General features: G+C 32.6%; 1 long non-coding RNA gene across 1 annotated transcript; it reads right to left on the bottom strand.

Moving 5' to 3' along the window:
* Positions 1–603: 603 nt before the first annotated feature.
* LOC119637001 lies at positions 604–25,510 on the bottom strand. Its single transcript, XR_005247202.1, has 3 exons — positions 25,183–25,510; positions 21,991–22,451; positions 604–640 (listed from the first exon to the last, which is right to left on the bottom strand). It is a non-coding gene; the product is annotated as an uncharacterized LOC119637001 (long non-coding RNA).
* Between the last annotated feature and the right edge of the window lie 380 nt (positions 25,511–25,890).

The following is a 25,890-nucleotide window of genomic DNA, read 5'->3' as shown; positions in this document are numbered from 1 at the left end:
TTATTTTATTTTAATTTAGAAACACGCGCCACCCTCTTCGTTATACTTAGACCAGCCAATATAGACTGAAGAGTGTATGAGAAATTTTTTTTTTTTTGCCATTTCTTCCGCTAAATAATTTTTTCTCAAATATTTATCAAAGTGACAATATTCTAATTTTTCATTCGAGATTTTCTCTTTCATGGTGACACTCACTCAACCATTGAGTTTCTTTCATTACACACGTACACGTAAATTAGCGAATGTCAACACCTAACCTTGCTTAATATTTTCTTAGCAATATAATGACGTTTAGTTTGCTCGATTTGATTCTACTATTTTTGTTTTTTGTTTTCTTTTTCTTTCAAAGTGATATTATTACACGAAGAAGAAGAAGAAGAGTGATCTTTTTGGTTTTCTTAGTGACATCATCAACATTATCGTTGCATCCTCTATTATACACACAATTGGTTTGCATTTCTATTCACATTTATATGCGTATATACGTAAGCACGTTTGCTCATTATTAGGATTTTTTTTTTCTTTTTTTTTTTTAATATTTCTTTAAAAATTTTTTCTTTCTGTTTTCTTTCTTTTTGTGCTTATTTTTCCTATTAAATATTTACGTCAGGTTTTTGCTGTTGTGAGCATAAAAAAAAAGCTGAAACGAAAATCAGAAAAAAAATATAAAACATGATTTGTTAAATGAGGATAAATTAATTAAATTTTTATTAGCTTTTTAATATTGTAATTAATAATAATTATTTTTTAATTAAGACAAACATTTATTTAAGCTTTTACACCTTTGACAGATTTGCGACAATTTTTTTCATTTTATTTAATATATTCCGCTGGATATCATCAATTAATGCTTGTTTTACTATTGGGATCTTTACTCTGAGAGCTCGTACAATCTTAAAGCCAACTTGAGCTTATCAAAACGAACAAGGTTTGAAGTTTCATCCTCCACATCAACAATTAGCAAATAGTTTGGTCGATACACTCTTATAAATATCAGCTTAAAGTAAATATAGATCTTTTTCATATAATACTTATAATCACTGGAACAAAAATGTAAAGGTAAAGCAAGTTGAGCAGTAGAAGTCTGCTACTTTAGATTTACAACTGATTTTCATTGGATAAAAAACACAAAAACTTAGTATACCTACAGATAGGTATTTAGAAGGATTTCTTTCAATCAATTCAAAAGTGCAATAAATGAACTTGAGAGCCATAGGCAGCACAAGAAGAAAAGCTTAGAAAATTATATTATATTTCATATAAATGGTCCGTGAAACGTATCAGTCCTAATCCCAAAGAAGGTTGCATTCGTTGACAAAAGTTGGAGAGCATTTTTTCGCATATCCTGATAAGTTCTCCTTAAAACTTTAACTCTTTTGGGAGCGCAGTTGTTGGTGCTTATCAACGGTCCGCTATCCATTCTTCGACCTTTCGAAATGAAGCTGCAAATAAAAGTTGTGTGAAATGTTTCAGACCTAACCCTAAAGAAAATAGCATTCGTCGATAAAAGTTGCAGAGCATTCCATACCCAGATAAGTTCTCAAAACTTTAATCCTTTTCGGCGCGCGGTTTTCATTTGACATGGTTCGCGATCCATTCTTTTCAACTTTTCAATTAACATTACATATGAAGATTGTGTGAAACGTTTCAAACCTTGCCTGAAATAAGATAGCATTCGTCGAGGATAATTGCAGGAGTATTAAGCAATCATTAAAATTTTAACCCTTTTGGGCGCGCATTTTTCAAATGATAATTTTGTAATATGAGTTTTCGATATGCGATACGCCTACACAATATAAAGGCAATTTAAATACGGGGGGTGTAAGGGGTCTTTTTAGCGTCATTTATGGCACTATAATTTTGGATAGCTGTATTGAAAGGTAGCTGCACTAACCTCCGAAAAGTAACATTTTTCTGACTCGCTTTTCAGACAAAACTCGTTTATTATATTGATTAGCGTATATATCGGATGAATCTATTCAACAACATGTTGTAAACATATACTTCGTTTTTTTTCTTCTCCTTTATAAAGAAAAAACACACTCACTTGACTCATTTTATACACATAAAGCTTTAAATACTTTCAGGCGGTAACTGCGGTTATTTTAACGACTTTTCGATGTTAGTAAAGAAAACAAATAAAAATGATCGAAAAACTCTAAAACTCTAGACGATATTAGATATGTCATTGACAACAGTCTATTTTACAAACTTTTTTAAACTTGAGGATAATAATTCATATGAAACTTGCTCGTACAAGAATATTTGGAGATATAATTGTAATTGAAATTGATAAACGCGAGAGCGCATATCTAAATCGCTTCCGCTATTTAGCGATATTATCTCAGATGATATCTCCAATTCCTATTTCCATACCGTAAAAACGTGTAGCACATTAATGTTCATGATGGTACAGAAAAACATCACAAGTCCGTTGTTGCTTTTTTGTAATACACTATATAAACTGAGGGAAGAGTAGCTTTAAAAGAAACTGTAATATGAGAAGATTTATTAAACACAAAAGAAAATATAAAATATTGTATAACATTAGAGCAAAATTAAATAGAAAAAAATACATTATCTACGAAGCAGGTGGAGGGACAAGATACTATACAGTGTAATTTTCCTAAGTAATCGTAATAAGCATTGTTGAGGATTAATACGGGAATATTTTTCATTCGAGAAAATCAATTTGTAACTAAAGTAGTATTGTGTTCAGATATAGTTGAGATTTTTTACATATTTACATGGGGCTGCTTGGGAGCCGCATAAAGTATGCTTGCTCCAGATCATCAAGGAAAGTAGAAGCAATATGTTCACATTTATCTTCGCATTTATCGTTTTGAAATAAATTAAGAATTCAGTACTGCAAACAACCTCACTAATTTGGACCTAAAGTACAAATAAATCTTGCGGTAGGATCCTGGATTATGATGATCTTAGCTCAGCCGCAGGGAGCTACACATGCTACACATATGTATATAAATACATATAGACATATTCCTCATATTCATTCCTGTCTATTGGACATGTCGAGATGCCTAGCCGATCGCTAACATTAGTTCCCCCACCAAATGATATGCTCTCACCCGGTTTTCCGAGCTATTGATTCATTCATTTCCGTAAGCATTAATGATGGCTTTATGCTGGATGTGCTGGATGGTATTTATACAAAATTAAAACAATTTTTGTATGTGCAATTACTAAATGAAAATGCTTATTCCGCAATACTTGCAATTTATTTATAACACATTTAATTTAAGTAAATAAATGCTGAGTCGTTACTTTCATTACTTTCATCTAACAAGGCAATTTCACATAGTATTGCAGTACATGTCCCAATTGCATGTAGATAGCCAAAATGCAATACATTGTTGAGCCAGTCATAAAAATAATCAAATAATGCGCGGCAAGTATTTGGCGACAAGTACAAAATATAGCTAAAGCCGACCAAAAAGTTCAAAGGGCAATATTATAAATAATCATTTCATTTTGTTAATGCTGGGCTATTGTACAAGGATTTGAAACACAACCCATAAAACGTTAGTGGAGGACATAAAAAATTTGGATCATTCTTCAGCTATAAGATACTAACATAGACTGACATCTCAGGAACTCTTTCTTTCAAGTATCGTAAACAGGTAAGTCTTTAACGTTAACAAATTCGCTGTCTTCCCATCACCCGTCCCTCTCTTCACAACTTATTTTTACTGTCGTTGTTAACAACTTCAGTATATCGATTTATTTCACAAACTATTACTCACATTACACCACTCACCCCAGCTTTGTACATATTAATACTTAAGTGATTGAAATCTACTTTGGGACAAAGTCGAAAACAAAATTATGTTATATGCTTTAAGGCATATTAATAATAAAGCGAATGAAAGCAAAAGCAGCGTAATCCTAAACGTCGCGTGTTCGCAAATAGCTTATGATAAATATAGTTGGTTTCCATAGAGTGTTGCAAAAGAAATATGAAAATAATGCAAAAATTTTGAAAAGTTACGGTAATCAGATAATCTTTACTTAATAGGCGTTTTCATATTTTCCATTCACTATAATTTATTTGAAGACCCAAGTAGTATTTTATGTCATAATTAACTTATACCGCACCAAATAATGAACGGCAGTAGCGCGTGCATAGAAAAATTCGCTTAATAGTATGTTAACGTCAAAAGCATACGGTCTGTAACATTTGCTGCAATGCCAAAAAAAACCAAACAAGCGATAAACATCCACTCGGCTATAAGCGAATCTTTTATACCCGCTTTATATTTATCTTGAAAAAGATAAATAAAATTTTGTATCCTATAATGGGCGTGGTCAATTGTTTTCATTTAAAGTAGTTAAGTCGTTTTGAATTAGCCTTAAAATCCAAGTGGAAATTTTTATCCGTTGTATCTCTTTTGAGAGAAAAGTATTATTATTATTATTATTATTATAAATTTAGCCAGAGAATAAATTGTAAGACTAAAGTCCTAAAGCACTAGTATCTAAGGCTTTCGGCTGTCATTAAAAACTCTACCGCATTTGAGATACGAACCCACGACCATTGAGTTCCTTGTCGAGATTGCTCGCCTTCGGCCACTCAGGCGAATACGCCTTGAGAGTAAAAACGTATGGAACGGTGGCAACTGAGGAGTTTTACCCGTGCTACTTACGATAAAAAGCAAACGTGTGGGGATGGGTATACTTGCACTGAACGACGGGATGAGTGAAAAGTAAAAAGTCCCATTGTATTGAAAATAGTTTACGTCGTACTGGAAATATTCACCCATTCATTCCGATTTAACCCATTTGCCTCTAGCAGTTGCTTTACCAAAGACACCTAATGGAAAGACACCAGATGGATGGATGTACGGACAATCAGTTTCAGATTGATTCAAGATGTGTTGTTCACGAAGGCTTGATAAGGCCTTTAGAGACTGTTTGAGGGTTACCTTCTAAGTGTTGCAAACGTTTTGATAAAATAAATTTACCTTCTTTCATTGAGGTGGATATGTAATAAAACTAAAGCGAAAATTACTCTCACGTTCAATAACAATAAGTCAGTCAGCCAGTAGGGGATCAATGTCGGCAAACGTTTATAATTTAACCTTTGTCATAGCTCAAGTGTGCTTGAACTCATTTTAACTGATGCGTATGCGTCTGAAATAATGTCATTCGTTTAAAATGATATTTTCTTCTTTGAAACCTGCTGCTATTAAGAGTCATTTTAACGCCATACATCAAATTGTTCAACCGAATTGAATTGGCCGGTCAGATTGGCTAGTTATTATTAAGCTGATTTTAAGTGTATATGAAGCATAACAACATCACTTGCTTAATGAAATTTTTGATTGACCTTTAAATGTGATTATGACAAACAGTGCTTGCATAGAGACGCAGAGAGACGCAAAGAACAAACGTAGAGGATAAAGAACGAAAATTAACGCTATTGAAAAGCTATTTCTAAAATGAAATACACTAATCGAAACGACGAATCGATGTGAATGATATGAGGGTAAAAAAAAAAAAAAAAATTGCAATTTTATTATAAAACAGAAAAGCAATTTATAGATGCGTGACTTGAATCGCAAACTATAGTTACTCAGTTAAAGTGTATACGACAAGATAACAGTTCCCAATAGCTGCAAAGGATAATGGTATAGGGACTGATTTAAAGGGTCATTTTAAAGCAACTTTTATAAATGTACTTACACGCTAATCGTTGCACACATTTTCGATTAATATCAGCTTTTGAGAAAACTCAGAGAATAAGCGTAAAACAAGGCATCAGTATATTGCAATATATGGCTCGGGGCCATTAAACATGAATGAAAACTATTTAAGCTAAGGTGAATTCGCGTTTTTTTTAAGCACTGTAGAGTCATTTAATAGACAGTTCGTATCCACTTTTTAATTAAAACTTTGAAATTAACCTCAAAATAATGGCGGTTATAAACTTTCGACTTTTCCTGCAAATTTCTATGTATTTAAATTTTTTACAACAACAATAACTACGCAATAACTACGGACACATGGACGTCCTTCGATAATGGATATAGAAATTCGCTTTTTTTTTCTGCATTATAAAATTTAATATCAATACCTTGACTGCGACTATACATATCTATGCCAAATTTTCATCATACATTTCCCTTTGTTATATCAATGTCAATGTAATATAATGTTATGTTTGCCTTCATGCTGGCTAGTTACAGGTTTAATATTTTCTCTCTTTATTCCTTTATTTTTGTTTAGTTTTATTTTTCATATAGTTTTTTCTTGCATACATATTACAAATTAATTGTGTGTGTATTGCTGATAAGGCTAATGATGATAATCTTAATATCAGTAGTTTTGTTGTTGTTATTGTTGTTGTTCTTCATTGCAAATCTAATGATGAATCATTGTGTTTGTTTGCAATATTTGCAATTTTTCAGTGTTAATGTCAAACGCACATATGCTCTCGTTACGCATTCTTTTTTTATTTTTTTTTTTTTTGCTTCTTGGCAAAGTCACAGAATTTTATTTTATTAAGCAAAATTGAATAAGTCTTAGAACAGAGTTCGCATACTGCAGAAGATAAATTTTGTTATTTTACGATTATTAAAGAGAGATGAAAAAGCGGTTACAATAGAAATTGCGAAATAAAATCCGAAAATGAAAGGGAAAGGGAAGAAGAAAAGAAGAAGAAGAAGAAGAAGGAGAAGAAAAAAGAAATTTATTATCGATTTGAGATAAATCTTGGATACCGACTGTTTTCACAAATATATGCCTATATATATATAAAAAGTGAAAACAATGTAATGGGAAGTTGTCTACCATGAAATACCCTATACCACTTCGTTTAATGCAGTAAGTAAGGCTTAATATGGAGAAGCTCGCTCTCGTTGCACCGAATTTTATCAACATATCTCAAAAATTTCGACCTGTGCAAGGCAAAATAAACAGATGGACAGACAAGCTTAATTAGAATAAGAAAACGTGGATCTATCTAGAGCCCTTTTGGGTAATGCATACAATCGCACAAACTTAATATAACTTTGCACTACAAGTATTGCTGCGAATAAAAAGAAGTTTGTCGTCGAGTTTGCGGCGAAACTTGAATACCTACAGTTTTCATAAATATATATGAAATTAATTTTTTGACATGTAGCATTTAAATGAACTCAATGTGTTATCTTTACAACGTTTTTCAAAATTCATGTTTCGAGATGGGCGCATTTAAAGTTTTAAAGTGTTTGATATATTTTTTTATTGCAGTAAATACATTATTTTATTATTGTTTTAATTAAAGATTTTTTTTGTTAAAACATACCGCCTTTGCCGCATCTGTCAACGACAGAAGCGCAAACTTTCCAGTTTACGTACTATAAAATAATAGGGAAAAGCGTAAAAACATATGTAATTCTATAGGCGAACGCATAATTAATATAAAACAACTTCATACCAAACTTTTAATCTCGTGGTAGAAGTCTTGACAGCTCTCGAAGCGCTTGCAGAATAAAGCTATGCTAATAGCTTTCTGTTTGGAAACTCTTTTAAATGGATGCGCACATAATCTGAAGAAGTCCATTGTAGCATATTGAAGGAGTTAGAAAACAACAGGTAAGACATTAAGCTGAAACTTCCCCGCAAAGGCTCATGTGTTGCAAGAAATCTGTTTTGAATCCATGGAAAAAGGAGCGCAACTTCAACAAACCTTTTCTTTTCGCCTACTCTACAATATTCAAATATATCTGAAGCCAAGAAAAAAACATCTTCTAAAATTTTACAATAATATTCATCATATGTATTTCGAAAAATTGTTGTAAAAAGTGTATTGAAAAAAACTATAATCGCACGCAATCCATTATTTAATCCCTCACATCACTTCGTTTAATGGAGTTACTCACGTAACGACCTTTCAAAATAAGTCTTTATATAGAGAATGATCGAAAAGGTGGTTCGAGATGCAAACGAATTTCATTAGAGTTCTTCTTTGGACCAAAACATGTCGACGCATCAAGTTTCATCAACGTTTCAGAAAACGCAATCTGTAAGTTGAATATAAGGAAATACGACAAACGCACCGACAGATGGAAAGATGAACAGACGGAAAGACATGCTTAGAATCAATGTCTGAACCAAGACTTTTTGTTTGTATACATACGTACAAACTTAATATACCATTGCAGCACAACAGCGTTGGGGAATGAAAAGGAAAATATTTAACCGAAGCATTGAACCATTTTCTATGCGAAAAGCAAAAATAATGAGAAAGAGACTAGTTTTATAAATTTTACCTTTTAATTGATAGCAGAGGAAATTCAATTGATAGCAGCCTTTAAAATATTTTAATTTAATATCAGCCATTTGCCTTCGCTGCCAACAAAAAATTATAATTTTTTTATATCGATCATCGAAGGGTGAGGGGTATATTTATCTTATCAAAAGGTTTGCAACAACCAAAAGAAGGCTTCGGAGACCCCACGAGGTATATATATTTTTAATAAGCATAAAATTCTAAATCGATGTAAGCATGCTCGTCTGTCCGTCTTTCCATTTCTGCAATGTCTGTTGCACACAGCACCCCGTAAATTGAGAAAACCTCTGTTGTTCAAAAGGAATAAAAAATGCAAATAAAGCAAATAAGTGCACAAAAATTTGAACGCATATTCTATAGGCGATGTTTTAGCATTTGTGTACAAAAATGGGAAAAATTTACCATGTCTATCCAATATTATAGTTTATCAAAATTTAATTTTTTTCCAGTGTCTCTATAACGCACAAGATCAAGTTTCAACATGCCCATAAAGTAAGTAAGATCTGTCTGTTCGTCTATCCATCTGTCTGCCTGGGCAACTGTGGTGTGTTTGTGGTAAGCATTTTCCCGTTAGCGAAAATGAAGACATCGCCTGCAAATTTGCAAAAGAAGGAGAAAAGAACGTGACGCAAACTTTTCAAAGGACACGCCTACAACATCCATAGACCTATTCGACTAGAACTTTTATTTTAAAAGTATAAAAAAACAGCCGCGCCCACTCCATTTTATGGAGCATGAGCATTTAGTTGTTTTCCTGTTTCGTTTATCATAGGCATTGTAGACGCAGTAACACTACACTACTCAATAAAATTTATATTTTGAGAAATGTGAAAAACTGCGTTAAGAAAATTATGTAATGAAGTATAGTACTTTATATGTAAACTATCTTTGCTAAAATTAAATTGGAATAAATGAACTTGAATTCGAACTTGATTGGCAAGGCTGTCAAATCCATAGTCATGCTATCCCAAAAATCACAATTCAGTTATTATCAATTGTTATTTCTATTAAATTAAACTCCGCTACAGAATAAGTCAGTAGCCAAAAAATAACTTAAAATGTAATTAATAAAGGGAAGAAAAAAAATAAATAAAAACAAATAAGAAAGTTGTATTCGGTAGTGGCCAGGTCTCGTATACCCACCACAAAGCTTTTCGCATTCCACTCTCCAATAAAAACAAATAAGAAAGTTGTATTCGGCAGTGGCCAGGTCTCGCATACCCACCACCATGCTATTCGCATTCTACTCTTCCAAGTTCTTTTATCTGACACCCATATCGCTGGTGTTATGAAAAAAAAAAAAATTAATGCATCAGGTCGCGGTGTCTATCACATTCATTTCGATGCCTCCCAACAAGTTCCTCAGTTTGACGTAGTTCGTTTTAGTAAATAAAGGCTGATCACTAATGACCACTTGATTACCGGGTATCAAATTAACCTCAAAATCTAAAATGGTAAGGAAGTTTAAGGCATTGGAGATAGAATGCAATCTCTTGTAGTCAAGGAATTCTGGATTTTTAGAAAGAGGGAAGAGCCAAGTTTTTAAATTATGAAAACAGGTACAAGAATTCAATGGATAACGAAGGCAGTTATACGCACCGCATAGTGTTTTTTTTTGCGTGCTAAACATAGTCTAACTAATTTGGAAATGTAATGTCGCCGAACTTCACTGTTCGTGGAATTTTTTTTAATTCCAAGCATGTTATTTAGTTATCCAAATTCCTTCAGTTGTAGAGATTTTCAAATTTCTGAGGTCAAGTTACTATGAGACATTAGAGTCGAAAATTACAAGACACACATGATCGTAACTGTAATTGGTGTACAGTCTGACGCCACCCCTTATCCCCTACTCTCTTTCTCTTCTACTTCCTTTTTTTCTCTTTCCCATAATCAGCGTGTAACACGTGTAGGGGGAAACGCCTGGATGATTGGTCAAATGGTTACAACCCCATAGGTATCGCCTTTTTTTTCTTATCCCGAAAATTTCTCTTTAACTTAACTCCATAAAATCGTAAAAATTAGCTTACGAGCGATTGCTGCAACTTTTGTCATAAGAGAGCACTGAACTCGGAAATTGAAATCATCTGGCGGATAAGACTACCTTCATGTAACCATCAAATAATGATGCCTTACCAATTTTTTTTAAGTGCTTTTAACATATACAAATAACCATCAAAAACTTTTAAGGTAAGTGATGCCCAGATAACACATACCTCAGCACGAAATAATACACAAAGATTCCGCTCGCTCTTGAGGGATTTATAAAAGAGTTGACAAGACTTAATTATATTTTAAACTATAGTTGAAAAATTTTCAAAAAGTTTGAGTAAAGTTTAGAGCAAAAGAATAGTAAAAATTTGACAACTCCTTGGAGATGGATATACGGTACAAAATTATTTGCTTGAAGCTGTGGTAGAGTGTAATAAAAGTTAAGTACGAATCGTTTTTTCATCATCTTTTCTCTATTGTTTATCCAATATTTCGTCCTATTGTTGGTTAAAATTATGCGACCTATGCTTTCAAAAAACTACCAACGTCTCTGACTTTGTATTTGAAATTACAAACATTCCTCTCCTAATCATTACTTTAAAAAGAGTCCAAAAATTTTTCAAGCAGATTAGGAGCGAGTCCATGTACAGGTCATTCCATCTTCACCTATACCAAATGCTTTCTATTCTTATTGTGCATAAAAAATCTATTTATTGGTATGACTTCCCTACATCTTCTCCAGCTAGTTCTACTTCGTACTATCATACCTCAAGCAACTCGGACCATCCCGTTGCTTAGCAATTTTCATTGCATTTTTATTAAAGTATTAGCTTAAATTTACGCTATTAAGGCTTTACGATGCAAAAAAATTAAGCAAAGCTGCCTATGTGATTTGCGAAGCATTGGCTACACTTTTTCATAAAATATCAAACTTGATCTTTTTGCTCATGTGAGGGGCGCATCTAAAACAATTTCAATATGAAAACTGATAATCGACTCCACCTTACAACCTGTCCATAAATGCACTGCATAAAACGTACACACTAGACATCAAATATGTAGAGCTATAGCAATAACTAACATCTGACGGAAATAGTTAAAGTTAACCAGCAAGTTAACTAACTCTTTTATTTCATTTTATATTATTAATAAAACTCATTTTTCTATTTTGAAATATATTTATAAATAAACATTTGACGTTAAGCGCACAAAAAAATTTCGCTTCAGGGTATATGCATTTTGTTTAGTTTAAATTATTTAAATTATTTAAGGGTAAATGTCGTAATTTATTCCATTTTTTGATTGTAATAATACAAGTTTTCCTTAATAGAAAAAAATATCTCAAGAAAAGAAACTACAAGTAAATCAAGTCATATCTTTTTGTTTTTTTTTTTGTTCGTAATTATATCTCTTGTCAAAATGACAAAACAGCAAAAAATTATATTTTCCCTATTACGCTAAGTCACGATAACGATGTCTTAAGATGCATGTTAAGATGTTTCTCTGATGATAAACTAAAAGATAGTTGTTTGCGAAAGGCATTCATACACGAACTCTCTCTCTTCCTCTTTCTCTCTCCTTCTCACTCTCTCTCTCTCTCTCTCTTTCTCTCTCTCTCTCTCTCTCTCTCTTTCCTCTCCTTTACATTTTCGCCCTGAAACTCAATCCAATTATTTGACTATACATTTGCCTACCAGCCTCTGAATCTACCAGACTGTCTGTCTATTTGTTTACGTGACAGTATTAAAGTCTTAACAGCAGAAAACAATGTCTCCTCTCTTGAAAATTTTCATTCTATAATCCAAACAACAAAAATGTACAGACAACACGTACAATTTGTAGATGGCAAATATTTCATTCATCTACTTACGAACACGGCTACGTATATAAGTAAACACATGCCGAGTGAACGAGCTTTGAAAAATAAATATAACTATATGTGTATACATATATATATAACACATATTGTTATAAATATGTGTTTGAAGTAATTGTTAATGCATGTGTAGACTTATTTTTATAGCATTGTTATGTAGATATAGTTGTTGTTGTTATATGAAATTACCATCTGCTCCACCCACAAACATTAATTTCCAGCCGCAAAGAAGACTTTTACCATTGGCTGCTGATTGCAGCGGTTAGCTAATTGTTACCGGATAGCGGAAACAAAAGGTGAATTGTCAATTTCCTTTTCGTTGAGTTTAAGAGAAAATTAAACGAATTTTTTTTGTATGCCTGACTATGCGGTGGTCTCTGATATTATATCATTTGCTTTAAACTATTGATGCCTAAGGAAATTTCTCTATTCAAGCAAGTATTTAGTGTTGATATAAAAGTCTGGCCAAGCAAACGCATGCATAAATTTTCATATTATTAAGTCTTGTTTCAATGTAATTTTTGTATATATAACATGTATGGGTAAATCTTAGCTTACTTTTGGATATATAGTGAAATTTTTGGACGCAGAAAACTATGGACCGGGCAGGGTGTAGAATAACCCAGGGGTGGGTCAAAAAGCTGCAATGGTTCATCTGTCTCCGTAAGTGTTTCTTGAGTCTAACCGTTTGTCCAGCGTTTGCTGAATAAAAACTGATACCCCCCTTACCGCGAACTGGCTAGCTATACAATGGCAACTACATATTACAACCATCGACCGTTTGACCTTTCGCCTATATTAAAATACTCTATTAGTCCGTTATTTATTTTATTATTTTTTTTTTTTTTTTTTTGGGCAATCGCTCAGGGATGTCCCCTATTTGTGTAACGTGTGGATAGTTAGAAAGTAGAAAGGAAAGTGAAAGAAGCAGGGGTGGCAGCCTAGCGAGTGTATGCCCAATTGACTGAGCTCTAGCTATAGCTGCAACCAAAAGAAACTCAACCGCTTTTGAGATTCGAACACGCGCGCACTGACTTCTTACTCGCAGTTCTGACCTGTTTGCCTACTCTAGACAAGCTTATAGACGAACTATTATCTCAGCTGGCTATTGTCGTCTTATGCGCTAATCCTGTTTATATAAACATAACACCCTAATCGCAAGATATCAAAATTCTGCTATTTGGATCCCGCAGGCTTATCAATTACTGTTAGGTAATTTATTTATCGTTTGCGTGAAATTTCCTGGCAACATTTTCAGCATTCAATGAGATAAAATAAATGCATAAACATGTCTGCGAAAAATTTTGGTAGAATTCCAAAAATAGCCATAAACCAAACGGAGTTACATCAGGAGAATGGCATTATTCCATAATCGATGTCAGTTGAATTTTTAGTGAAAACGGCTACGACAGCGAATGAAGTGAGAGCAGTTGCATTATTGCGAACCAAGATTTCCCTATATGTTAGAGTAGGTTCGCGGCGAAACATTTCCACGATTATCGAAAAATATGGATACAAAATTGGACCAAGTGCTTAAGAAAACGGAATAGGATGCGAGCTAACATTTTCGTGGTCTAGGTTAGTGTATGATGCATATTGAAAAGGCACGTTCTATTAATTACCCGTATATGGAAGTCTCAGTAACTCTTCAAGGTGAACTAACGTTGGTATAAGAAGGCATGGAGGGCCACTCATTAGTTCACACACTAGTCATTAGTACCGTGCAATTTTTATCTTCAAACTTTTTTATCCTCCTTATTATTAAATAAATTTTTTGCTACTGAGTCGTAATTCTTTTTAATTAATTATACTTTGAAGGTCATTTTAAAATATTTGAATAATACATTACATTAAGTAATTAAATTAAAATTTCAACTATTTTGCCTTTTACAATTTTGCCCTATTTCTAATAAAACATGAAAGAAAAAATATTATCATTAACTGGATATAATTTATAAAGATTTTGCGAATTCACTGCCAAATTTTTTGCTCATACAAATAATGTTGTTATTGCATAGTGTTAATTATTTTGGCAACCTTTTTTCAGTAAAATAAGTGAAATATAATTGTTATTTGAGGTATCGTAGGTTTAGTGAAATGTTCACCATTTCACAATATTGGTCGTTTCAGAACCCCGTGAACGTGTTAATATAATAAAAATTTACTACAAAAAATATGTTTCTGCAGTAGGTATGTTCTGTGCATTGCGAGCAAATTCGAGGTCGAGGTAATTGTCCACATGAGCGCACTTTCGACAAAACTATGAAGAAATTTCACGAAACTCGATTTGTAACGGTTTTGTTAAGGCCCGCATATCATCGAAATGAAAGTATCAAAGAAAATCCAAGTTTATTTATTACACTGCACGCACAGCATTTAGGCCCACCTTGCAGCAAATGATGACGGATTTTCTATTGATCTTTGCGTCTCCATCGTTGCAAAATTCGCTTAACACAAGAACTATGCGTGGAAACGTTTAAGATAGCAATTTTTTGCCGACAAGCATAACTGTCGCATTTGGGGCAATGAAAATCCCCAAAGTATCTATCCGTAAAAATCGTTACATACAAAAAGTCATTGTATTGTGAGGCATTTGGCTTGAAAGGGTGACACAAACGGTCAATTCTAATTTTGTGTTTTTTTTTTGGCTTGAAATGAGCATATAAAGTTGCCACCGTTGACACAATATGCCTCGATTTGACATTGTTTCGTGAAATATTTTCCCGACGTGTAATTTCACACTTGGCCGCTAACATCCTACGATTTCCCACCGCTAAATTTCTTTTCATGGGGTTAAGCAACGAATGCATCGAGTTTATGTCCACAAACTCTTGACGGTTTGAAAACAAACACCCGCCGAATTATGGTCTATTACCCGCTATATGCAGAGCAAGTCGTCGAAAATTACATCAAAAGGCGTCAGTCTTCTAAAATGCCGCATGAAAAACATTTATACGATGTTGTATTCCGCAAATATTTTACGCGGTCTAAAAAACATATTGAAAAAATATTTGGTCCAAATCTCAATCAAAAATATGTTTTATTTACCACAAAATTGATAATCGATATAAATGGCTTTTCTTTGCAAAACGTGTTGGGGAAAATGACTAAAAAAACTTTAAAAAAAAAAAAAAACAAATAAACTAAGTAATATAATATAAAAACTTTTGTACTCTCTAACCATTAGAAAAACTCACACAAAAAAGGTCACATGCGATGGACGATTTTATTACTTCACAAAACTTATGCCAAAAACCGAAAAAAAAGTTTATTTTAACAAAAATATCTGAAAGCAATTTAAGTCATATGTTTGTCTGGTGCATGCATTTCTTCTTATTCTTTTTCTATATGAACGCTAGTTGACCGCACACCGGTATAACTTAAATAATTTCCATCATATTAATCTTTCGTCGTTGCCAAGTTGACTTTCGGGGTTCGAGGTATGTCTGTGAAAAACCAAATAAAAAATTAAAGAAAGCAAGAAAAAGTGAAAATAAAGCAAAATGTCATACAAACTATTCAGAGGTAATAATAAACGACGATATATTCATTCATACGTATAAATATACGATGCTATATACATATATAAAAGTTTTCATGTATGTGACTTGTGTCATAAAAGAAAGCAAGTGTTTTTGGGCCAATAAAATAAACTCAAAATTTTCCACAAACAGACAGCTGTACAAAAAAAGTCAGACATGGAGAAGAAACTGTGCATGGACATGACATTGTGAAGGTTCTCTGCAAGGTTTATTATTATTTCTTGCAATTTTCCCTCTATGAAAGCGCGTTCATAAGAAAACCAACATTTATATATATAGTTTTGTGACGCGTTATAAACAAGCATTATGAACAAGCAAAGTAAAAAATGCTTAAACTGTTTTATTTATTTTGAGTGATGGATTTTACTCGCGCAACCCGTCACATACTCCTTGGTCTTGCACGTGACTTTCGTGGCTCTGTTATAGGCCATCACTTTAGAATACATTCTCTCCTAACTTATGAAACTGCCCTTGGGTAGATCCATAACTGTTTTTCAATTTTGATCTCTGCCTCCACCTGTGCAGAAAGAAAGCACGTGGCTTCGGTATTTATCTCAATTTTCTCAACAAACCAGTGAACCAGAAATCGAGCTTCGCTAATATTCCCACCGGCGGTGCGATCATCCATTATTTTCTCTTCCAAAAAAATAACAAATGCGCACTGCCTAGTTGAGAAAACTGTCAGCCTTCAGTTGAGACTTGTAAACTGAATTGTAGTTTAGCGTCGTTTACTGCTGTTGTAGAAACTGTTGTCGAAGATGGTCCTTCATTGGTGGATGGACTAAAGTTAGTATCGGACGATCAGCGAACTTTAACAAAAGTTGACCTTGAGTGGTAGTAAAGTGTGCAGTGCCTACAAAACTGAAATCAAAATAGTTTCTTATTTAGATGCGACATTTTAAAATGTTACTGTTACGTGATGGCTTTCGTCATTCTGCCTAATGTAATTCTTCGTCTATTGTCTCTATAAAATAACAAAAATTAAACCTGAAAAATTAAACCTATGGGCTGAAATCAATTCAAATAGTGAATCTGAACGGATTAGTAGAATAAAATAACGTTCTCAAGCCCAGCTGGAATTATGCCGTATTATATAAATTTTAACTGCACTATAACGTTTACTACTCCGCCGTTCATTGCAAGTATACCCATCCACACAGATTTGCTTTTTATCGTAAGTAGCACGAATAAAACTCATCAGTTGCCACCGTTCCATACGTTTTTACTCTCCAGGCGTATTCGCCTGAGTGGCCGAAGGCGAGCAATCTCGACTAGGAACGCAATGGTCGTGGGTTCGAATCTCAAATGCGGTGAAGTTTTTATGCTAGTGCCTTAAGAGTTTAGTCTTAGAATTTATTTCTCTGTGTAAATTAATAATAATAATAATAATAATACTCTCAAAGCAAATGTAAGCGAATACGTTCTTTATCTATAATCCTTCATGACCATCCCCTCAGTGATTAAGTCATAGATGTAAAAATCTTTTTGTTCGAAATCATCATCTTTTCAATTTTTTTTAACTAATTAACAAAGAGAAACAGTTTAGGGAAACACAGATCATCGATAAATAACCTGCACCATTTCGTTTAATATAATTATTCATATAAGGACTTTTCAAAATAAAGTGGTCCGAACCGAACCATTTTGAACAGCGTTCGTCCTTGTGCCACAATCCCTCACCAAATTTCAGTAAACTTTTTAAAAAATTTTAGGTTGGATACAAGAAACCAAAGCGGACAGACGGACTCACGGACAGACAACCTTGGATAGATACAGGAAGTGCTTATGAATTGATCGGTATAATAATAAATGAACTTATCTCAAGTCCCTCGAGTGTATGCAGGCATGCCCTTATACCACAAGTGGTGTAGGCAGAGAAATGATATAGAGAATCTTAGTGAGATTATTTGCTTCGGAGCTTACGAAAACAGTGACAATCAATTTCATTCAAATGCTCGAGCACAATGCCAGTATAAGGCTTTTAATGCAACCACAAGCAATATATTAAATACAAATTCCCATAAACTAGGAATATGGTGCGAAGACGTATTCACTGCATTGCAATTTTATTTAATTCCCATAATCCCCAGGAACAGAAAGATTCGATGACTTTTCTCACGCAAAAGTGGATGTTTATCCGCTTCTAACACTTAAACTAAAAAATGATTCAATTTAAGCAAAATCGCTAAAGGTTTTGCAAAAAAATCAATAGTTCTCGTAAATACAATAACAATTAACATAAATTTTGAATTTAAAGTGCCTAATACAGTTATTTAAAAGTTAGATCAAAGTACAGATACATCTACAAATAACAAGGACCTCGTGTATACAGAAAATGTTTACAAGCAAAATTGTTTATTTATTTGTTGTACAAAACACAGCCACAATATCCAATAAATTGTTTACTTGATAAGTATCAGTATAAGTTCAGTTTAGCCCTAAAGCTGTTTCTTTACATTTGAAAAAAAACATTTATTTATGTACATATAACAACAAGCGATTGTGGTTTTTACCATTTTGACCAATTATGTAATAGAGTTAAGGTAAAATTTTTAAAATTTTTTTGTTTTTAATCCTCGGCACAACAGTAAGCTAAACAGAAGTAAATTAGATAAAATAAGTTAAGTTTATCAAACATATTTGATACGATAAACATTCTTCAGCAGGAATTGGTAATAAAACCAGGTCCCTGTTTCTGTCTATTACAAACCGCATATCCTGCCACAAGACAAGTGCTTCTATAGTCCTCTACTTTCAGTCCTATCAAGTTTTAAGCCTTGGCAACCAAAAAGACGACGCTTTACTATACCTGTCCGATCCTGTATATGTGCTTATAAAACCACATCCTGCCCAGCCTGTCCATTACGAAATGCAGACATTGTCTAGTATATGCCCTTTTGTAGTTGTTTGCTTTCATTCCTCTCCAATTTCGATTAAACGACGCCACAATTTGACCAAGGCTTGACAAACGCTACTTGATTTGCAATATTCCACCACATAATGTCTTTACGATACTTGAAAATATTATTATTATTATTATTATTATTATAAATTTAGCCAGAGAATAAATCCTAAGACTAAGGGTCTTAAAAAAGCACTAGGATCTAAGACTTTCGGCTTTTATTAAAAACACTACCCCACTTGAGATTTGAACCCACGATCATTGAGTTGCTAGTGGAGACTCTTGCCTACTCGGCCACTCAGGCGGATTACTTGAAAATAAAAATATATATGTTATTATTATAATTTATTTAGACCAAAGATATAAATTCTACAACCAAAAAGAGGTAAGACGAACACTAGCACCAACCAAGGCGATCGGATTCAAGGCATATTTGCAAGTAGGGCTTCCGACAAATCCACGTTTATTGTATAGTGATGGGAAAGTTTGCTTTAAGCTTAGTCAACATCCCGGTTATTGTATAGTGATGGGAAAGTTTGCCTTAGCTTAGGCAGCATATTGCACTTGAACTGTCGTCACCTATGTTCTAATTTAATATTTTTTTAAGTTTTTTTAATCAAAAATTTGAAATGCAATATTTATGTTAATTTCCAAATATATTCATTTAAAAAAAAAAAAAAAAGGAAAATACCTCAGCGATAGATGATATCGACAGGTTCGTTGTAGTTCAATTTATAACTATTTTTCATTTATTTCATTATTTATGCACTATAATTAATATCCCGTTTCATTATAATGCACTTGAATATCGTTTTACGGAATTAACAAGGCAATCGTGGAAATGAAAACCAATAACCATAATACCCCAACGATTTACTTAACAATAGTGTTATTTAATCCTTTGAAAATATCACAGTTAAGCAAATGGGAAAAACAACAAGAAAGCAAAGGTATCTATATCCCTTCATCTATCAAAAAAAGGAAGAAAAACAAAATGTATAAGCGTCCCTAGCTTAAAACGATTAAATGGCACCATGTTGTACCGAAAACGTGTTATAAGATTCGCAACTGTGTGGCACTATATACAAATTTCTTACACCCAGCACTAAAGTATAAAGAATATATTCACAGAAAGAAGCTTAAGAAGTCACACAAGGCATACGTATTCTTAATCAGCATCAAATTCTGAGTCGATTTCACCATGTTCATCTGTTCGGTTGTCTGTCTGTGTAATGTCTGTTCTAAACATTCCGCTGATCGCAAAAGTGAGCTATCGACTTCAAATTTAGCAGAAATATTGTAAGTTCTTGTACGCACGCTAGTATTGAAAATGGGGCAAATCGGTCGAGGGACACGCCCACAGCAACATGCGAACTGCGAACACGTTCGTTTTACAAAGCGAATAAAAAATTGGTTTGTTGCTCATTACTCATAAACTATAGCAAAATATTTGACCCAATATTCTATGGGCGATGCTGTAGCATCTGCGCACAAAAAAATCTGTGTAAAAAATTGATCAAAATTTAATTATTTTTAATTTATAACAAGCTTCAAACACCCTATACAAATTCTTGGCCACCTTTGAATGTACATAAACATGTCCGCAGGTTCGTCGGTCCATCTGCCTGTTTGCGTAACTTTGTAGTAATTGGGGTAGACATTCTTCAGAAGAATTTGGAATTGACCTAAACTTTTTAAAGGACACGCCTACAACGACCACATGCTTGTACGACCAAAAATTTTATTTTGAAAATAGAAGAAATCAGCTGCGCCCCCCCACCATATTATAATAAATGAGAATTTTGTTCTTTTACTCTTTTGTCTTTTTTTGGGATAAACGGTGATGGACATAAAAGATTCGGTCCCGAAAAAGAATTTAATTTTCTTACAAGTTTTCTTTATTTTTCCCTGATTATGAATTTTATTATTTTCTTAAAAATTTTCAAATTTTCAATAACAATACATTTTTCAACAACAAATTTATTGATTTTTTATCTTTTCCGTTTTTCTATAATTTTTCTGCAAAATTGTTTATGCGACCACTTGCACTATGTAAATATGAAACCGGAATTTTCAAATAAATCACAATATATGCGAAAGACGCACGCGTCTGAAGTTGCGCTTTTCTTTAAATAGCTTGGACATCTGGCAACAATAAACAATCGTAATTTTCAATTTAATTTAATTTAATTTAGATATCTGATAGCAATAAACAATCGAAACATGAACACATATTGCAACGCAAACATACTCCCTCCCATAGAGGAAACGTCGTGTTTCGTGTCAAATTCACGAATAGGATTTTTCCTTTGCCCGCACGATATAAATGAAAGGCTCTTTTGCATCGTGACCTAAGCGAATCTATTTTAAGAATTTCAGACCTAACAATTCATGGATAGATGCAAGCGTACCATGCACATCGACTGAAACACTGAATCGCTTTGGTGAGACCAGAGGAGTGCAGTCTGTTCGACGAATCGTTTGAAACCAAAGTCTACCAGTAACGATTAATCGCTTTGGTCGTTTCGCTGTCTCAAGAAAGGGGAAAACAATGCGATATCTATCCGTCCGTTTATACAGTAAAACGTATTCGCAATACGCGGGCAGCACGGTCTGGTCTACGTAGCCTGCTCACCAGGCACGAGTCCTCCCGATTACTGTTTGTTTGCGTCGATGGAACATGCACATGCTGAGCAGTCCTTCACTTTCTTAAGAAAATGTACTCAAATGATTCGATTCCCCGCTTTTATACAAACATACGCGGTATTGATTTCGACATGTATAATCACCGCTTGATTTTGATTGGCATCGCATGTAAAGGGTATTTAAAACTAAGTTCGACAGTTAACTGATTAAGGAGGGAGACAAATCTTTTTTAAGAAAAATATTTAGAGTTTTATAATCCTCTCTAAGTTTATCTCAATTCTTGTCTAGCTTTAAGTAAATTAAAGTCCCCAGTGATTAGGAGAATAGGGGAACAATAGATCTTTTGAAGCTTTGAAATGACTTATGGTTGTCTATATCAAATTTAGACAATGAAAGGTGGATGGCTGACAGAGGACGGACAGACGCATAGAGTAACTTGAGTAAGTTAACTTTTTGATAGTACGGACTATATGAAAACAACAATCTTTAACAGTAGTCACCTGTGATGATGATGATTGCAGCACTTCTCATCATACTTAAAATATTGTACTAACTTAAGAAAGCAACTGCTTGAATAAACTTTGCATATCTTTGATTCTAAAGAATTAGCAAAAAAATAAATAAATAAATAAATGAATTTCTTTCAGGAAACGGCGTATAAGTAACTGTGAGTGGCCTTGAAAATAATTTTCTCGTAATTACTACTACGTACATAACACATGAATGTAATAAGAGCACTTACTTAAGAAAAGGTTATTACGACATAATGAATGGCAACATCTTAAGCAAATTATAATCCATTTAGTTAGCAGTTAGTCGTGAAAATAGCTATATTACCGCAAACTATTAGTTATGCAAAGAATTCTGTTATTATTATTATTTTTTTTTTTTTTTGTTTTTTTCAATTTGTGAAATTTGTGCAATTTTTTTGTGAAATATTTATGTTAAAACATTTACATACATTTCGTTAATTTGGATTTGATGGCATTTAATGGATTAAGTAATATATGTTAACGGTTGGGTTGTTTGTTTGTTTTATTTTACGCTGCATAAAAACGTATAAATATTGATTTTCAGTGCGGTTTTTAAAATTTTCTGGAAAAAATATTCATTTGTCTAAATATTTTTTTGTTTTTTGTTTTAAATAACCTCCAGGATGTTATGTCAGTTCTTTTAAAGTTACATACAGATCGGGATAATTTGCTAAAATGATTTTTTATAATAAATTTCATTAAATTAGTCCATTTTTTATTGCAATTTTTATGTAATTTTTGTACAATTATTTTAAATTATTTTTATTAAGTTTTTTTTTTTTTTTTTTTTTTCAAAATATATATTAGTTTCTAATTAAGAGGGAATTGTTTTTATTGAATTAAATTTTCTTTCAAAATGTATTTTGCTTGAGAGTAACATTTATTTTTATTAAACTACATTTTTTTTTTTTTCAAAATTTATATTTATGTGTCCGCTTGAGAGGAACCTTTTTGTAGTTTTAATAAATTAATTTTTTCTTCGAAAACTTAAATTTGCTTCTGCTTGAGAGTAACATTTATTTATTTATTTATTTTTCTTTTTTGTATATACATTTTAATTAATGTTGCTTTAAATATTCAAATTTTTTATTTTTTTTCATTTTTCATAAAAAATTTTTTTTTCTTCTTTGTTCTTTTTTGTTTGTCTTCTTTCTTTAATACTAAATTTTTTTTTGCATTTTTAATATTTTATACGATTTCCAAAAAATATATGTTTATGAAAATAGTTTCAGATTTATGTATGTGTGCATAGTTGTTTTCAATAATAATGTTAATTGTTTTCAATTCCGTTTTGTTTTCATTGAATTCAGCTGAAACTTGGTCTAACTAAAAAATCAAACGCATTTAAAGCGAACACCAATTACTTCATGTCTCTAGCTTGTTAGCTAAATTTGCGAAACTGTACATCACATTTGTAATCGAAAATTTTCCAATTGATCAGTAAATACATCTTTTGCAGAAAACTGTGTGTCTAGCCTTGTTTCAATATTTATTTCCGTTTGAGGTAACTTACTTGAAGTATCTTATTATTTTTTCTAAATATTTTGGAAATTTTTTATCTTCAATTCAAAAAATTGGAATTATGATCTCATGACTTCATGAAAAGTTTGAAATTATAATTCATAACAGAACAGGGGTTAAAAGTTAATGTACCGTTAAGAAAAGATCAAGAAAGGTCACCCACAGAGATTCTGTCAGTCGTAGAATAATAAATGATTTTCGAAAATATTTTGAATTGAATCCGAAATAATATACGGTTTGGTGAAGAAGCTGCTAATATGTAATGGACTAAATTGTAAATAATCTTTTATCATTGGCTACAAACATGTTCGTAAACCAATCGGGACAATTTTTGAACGAATAACTGAAAATTCAGAAATTTTAATCGTTGAATCGAAAATGCTAAATGAAAATAAGATCGATCTTTTTCGAGGTTACTTCAGCTCCTAGAGTCTATAGCCGATAGATGTGCGAGAAGATACACGCAACTACTTGTTAACCTTGTGCTCTTAATTGATGAAGGAATGTTTGTGCCAAACATCAGGCTACTGTACTCTACACTACATAAAAATTGTAAAGCATTTTGTTAATTGTAAGCATACCAGTGAACGGAGCTGAAATTTTTTACATTAACATCTTAAATAAGGTTAAGATGAATATATTTATCGAAAATTTTATTTTTGTATTTTTCCTCTTAGCTGGTTAAGGTCTCTTGCCTTTAGTAAGTCTGGTTTTGAGAAACTCAAATTCATTCTTACTCGAAATTTTAACTAATCCCCCTATGGAATTACTGTGAGCCCAGATATAAGAACTTCATGGGTCATTTTCAAACTATATCTTAGACCATCAAATAGCATATGTATATATAGATGATCAATCACTGAGAGGATATCTCCTGCAAGGATAACAAAGTGATGGTTAGAAGGATGTCTTTACCTTTGAGCTATCATTATACACCAATTATAGCTTGTTTATGTTCTATCGCACAGGAAATTGAACTCGTGTATGCCAACTTGATAGTCGCTCTGGGCTATGCGGCAGACCACCGTGAGCCAAATTTCAATCTTGCGAGCTTTCAAGCAAGCGAAAGAGAGGCGGACGGATGGACACATAGAGCTAAATTAACTCAGACTTTAATAATTCTATTACTTTTGGACATTTTTGTATCTTATAAGCGAAACCAAGAATTTCGTCTCTCGTTAAACGTACACATATACAAGAACAAGTAAAGAACTTAAGTCATTACATGTCATAATGAAGCAAAATTGCTCGACACATTGCAATGTTTTAAAAATTTTGCTAAAGTCTTCGTATCCCCTTGTAGTCGAACAAACTGAAGTTTCTTGACGAATCTTTTCAAGTCAGATAAAAATATTGGTACAGCGATGACAAAAAAAAAACGCATATAAAATCTTAATTAATGAAAATTTCAATTATTTTTTTAAAAATTAAATTTAAATTTTTGGAAAATTTTTATTCAATAAAGTAATGCACTTTTTCGTTTTTGCTCATTTATTGGAAATTCTTAACACGCCATGGCATGTTCGAAAGGGGAAAATAGTTAAAGTAACGCAATTTCTTAGCGAATTCCATTCGTTTTTCGTAACATTAAGAGATTACATTTATTATGCAAACACTATTTAACACTAGTCCCGACAACAATTGTGCTTATTTTTTATGATTTTAATAATCCCTTGCATATTTTTGCATATTTTTATTTTTCTTGTATTCGAACAAAAGCACATACATACAAACATATGCATGCATGCATGCATGCATATACTCCAGTAATTGTGACGTTACAGTTATTGCAAACTAAGCGTAACCAAGTACTTCGTTTTTTACTCTTTTCTTTTTTTTTTCTTTTTTTTTTTTGTATTTCTTTTTTGCTTACTACTCACATATAGAAGCTTTTTATTTACACACAAATACACGTTAGTTTCGTTCACATTTTAAAAGAGGTTTTCGAGAAACATATATAAAAAGAAATGGCGAAAAAGGCTAAAAAACTAACGTAAAATACTGCGTTGAGCAAACAAACATAGCAACGACATAACGATAAAGTCTCTCACACCAGCATACACGTAGAAACTTTACATTTTTGTTTGTTTTTTTTTTATGTTTATATATTTTTTATATTTGTACTCGCGCTTTGTTTAACATTTTAACTTAATCATAACATTGTCTAACACTACCACTAGCACTATCACTATCAATACCGCTAATACTAACACTAACACTAACACTATCTTTAATATAATAGTAGAGAACTAATTCCTTGCTTACGGTTATAGTTTCACATTTATATATTGGGTCCCTTTGTTGTGTTGCGTTGAAACAAACTAAAACACATGTACAATAGAGAATATTTTTCTAAGTAATTAGTTAAAAACTGAAGGATTCTCTTTTATTATAGAACTTTTGTGTATGTGTGTGTGTGTGTATATATGTGTGTGTATATGTGTGACTTTTTTTATAGCCGTTATATGCATCCGTTACTAGGCGTCCGTTCACTAACAAATCTAAATATCTACTGTGCAATGTGTCAGTCATTCTTTGTTGCCTTTGCCAAGGGTTCAAAAATATATATAAATATATACATATATATA

Source organism: Glossina fuscipes, unplaced genomic scaffold, assembly GCF_014805625.2.
Source record: "Glossina fuscipes isolate IAEA_lab_2018 unplaced genomic scaffold, Yale_Gfus_2 42, whole genome shotgun sequence".
Lineage (NCBI taxonomy): Eukaryota > Metazoa > Arthropoda > Insecta > Diptera > Glossinidae > Glossina > Glossina fuscipes.
The sequence above is the reverse complement of the archived record's forward strand: the minus strand, read 5'-3'. Positions and strand labels throughout refer to the sequence as shown.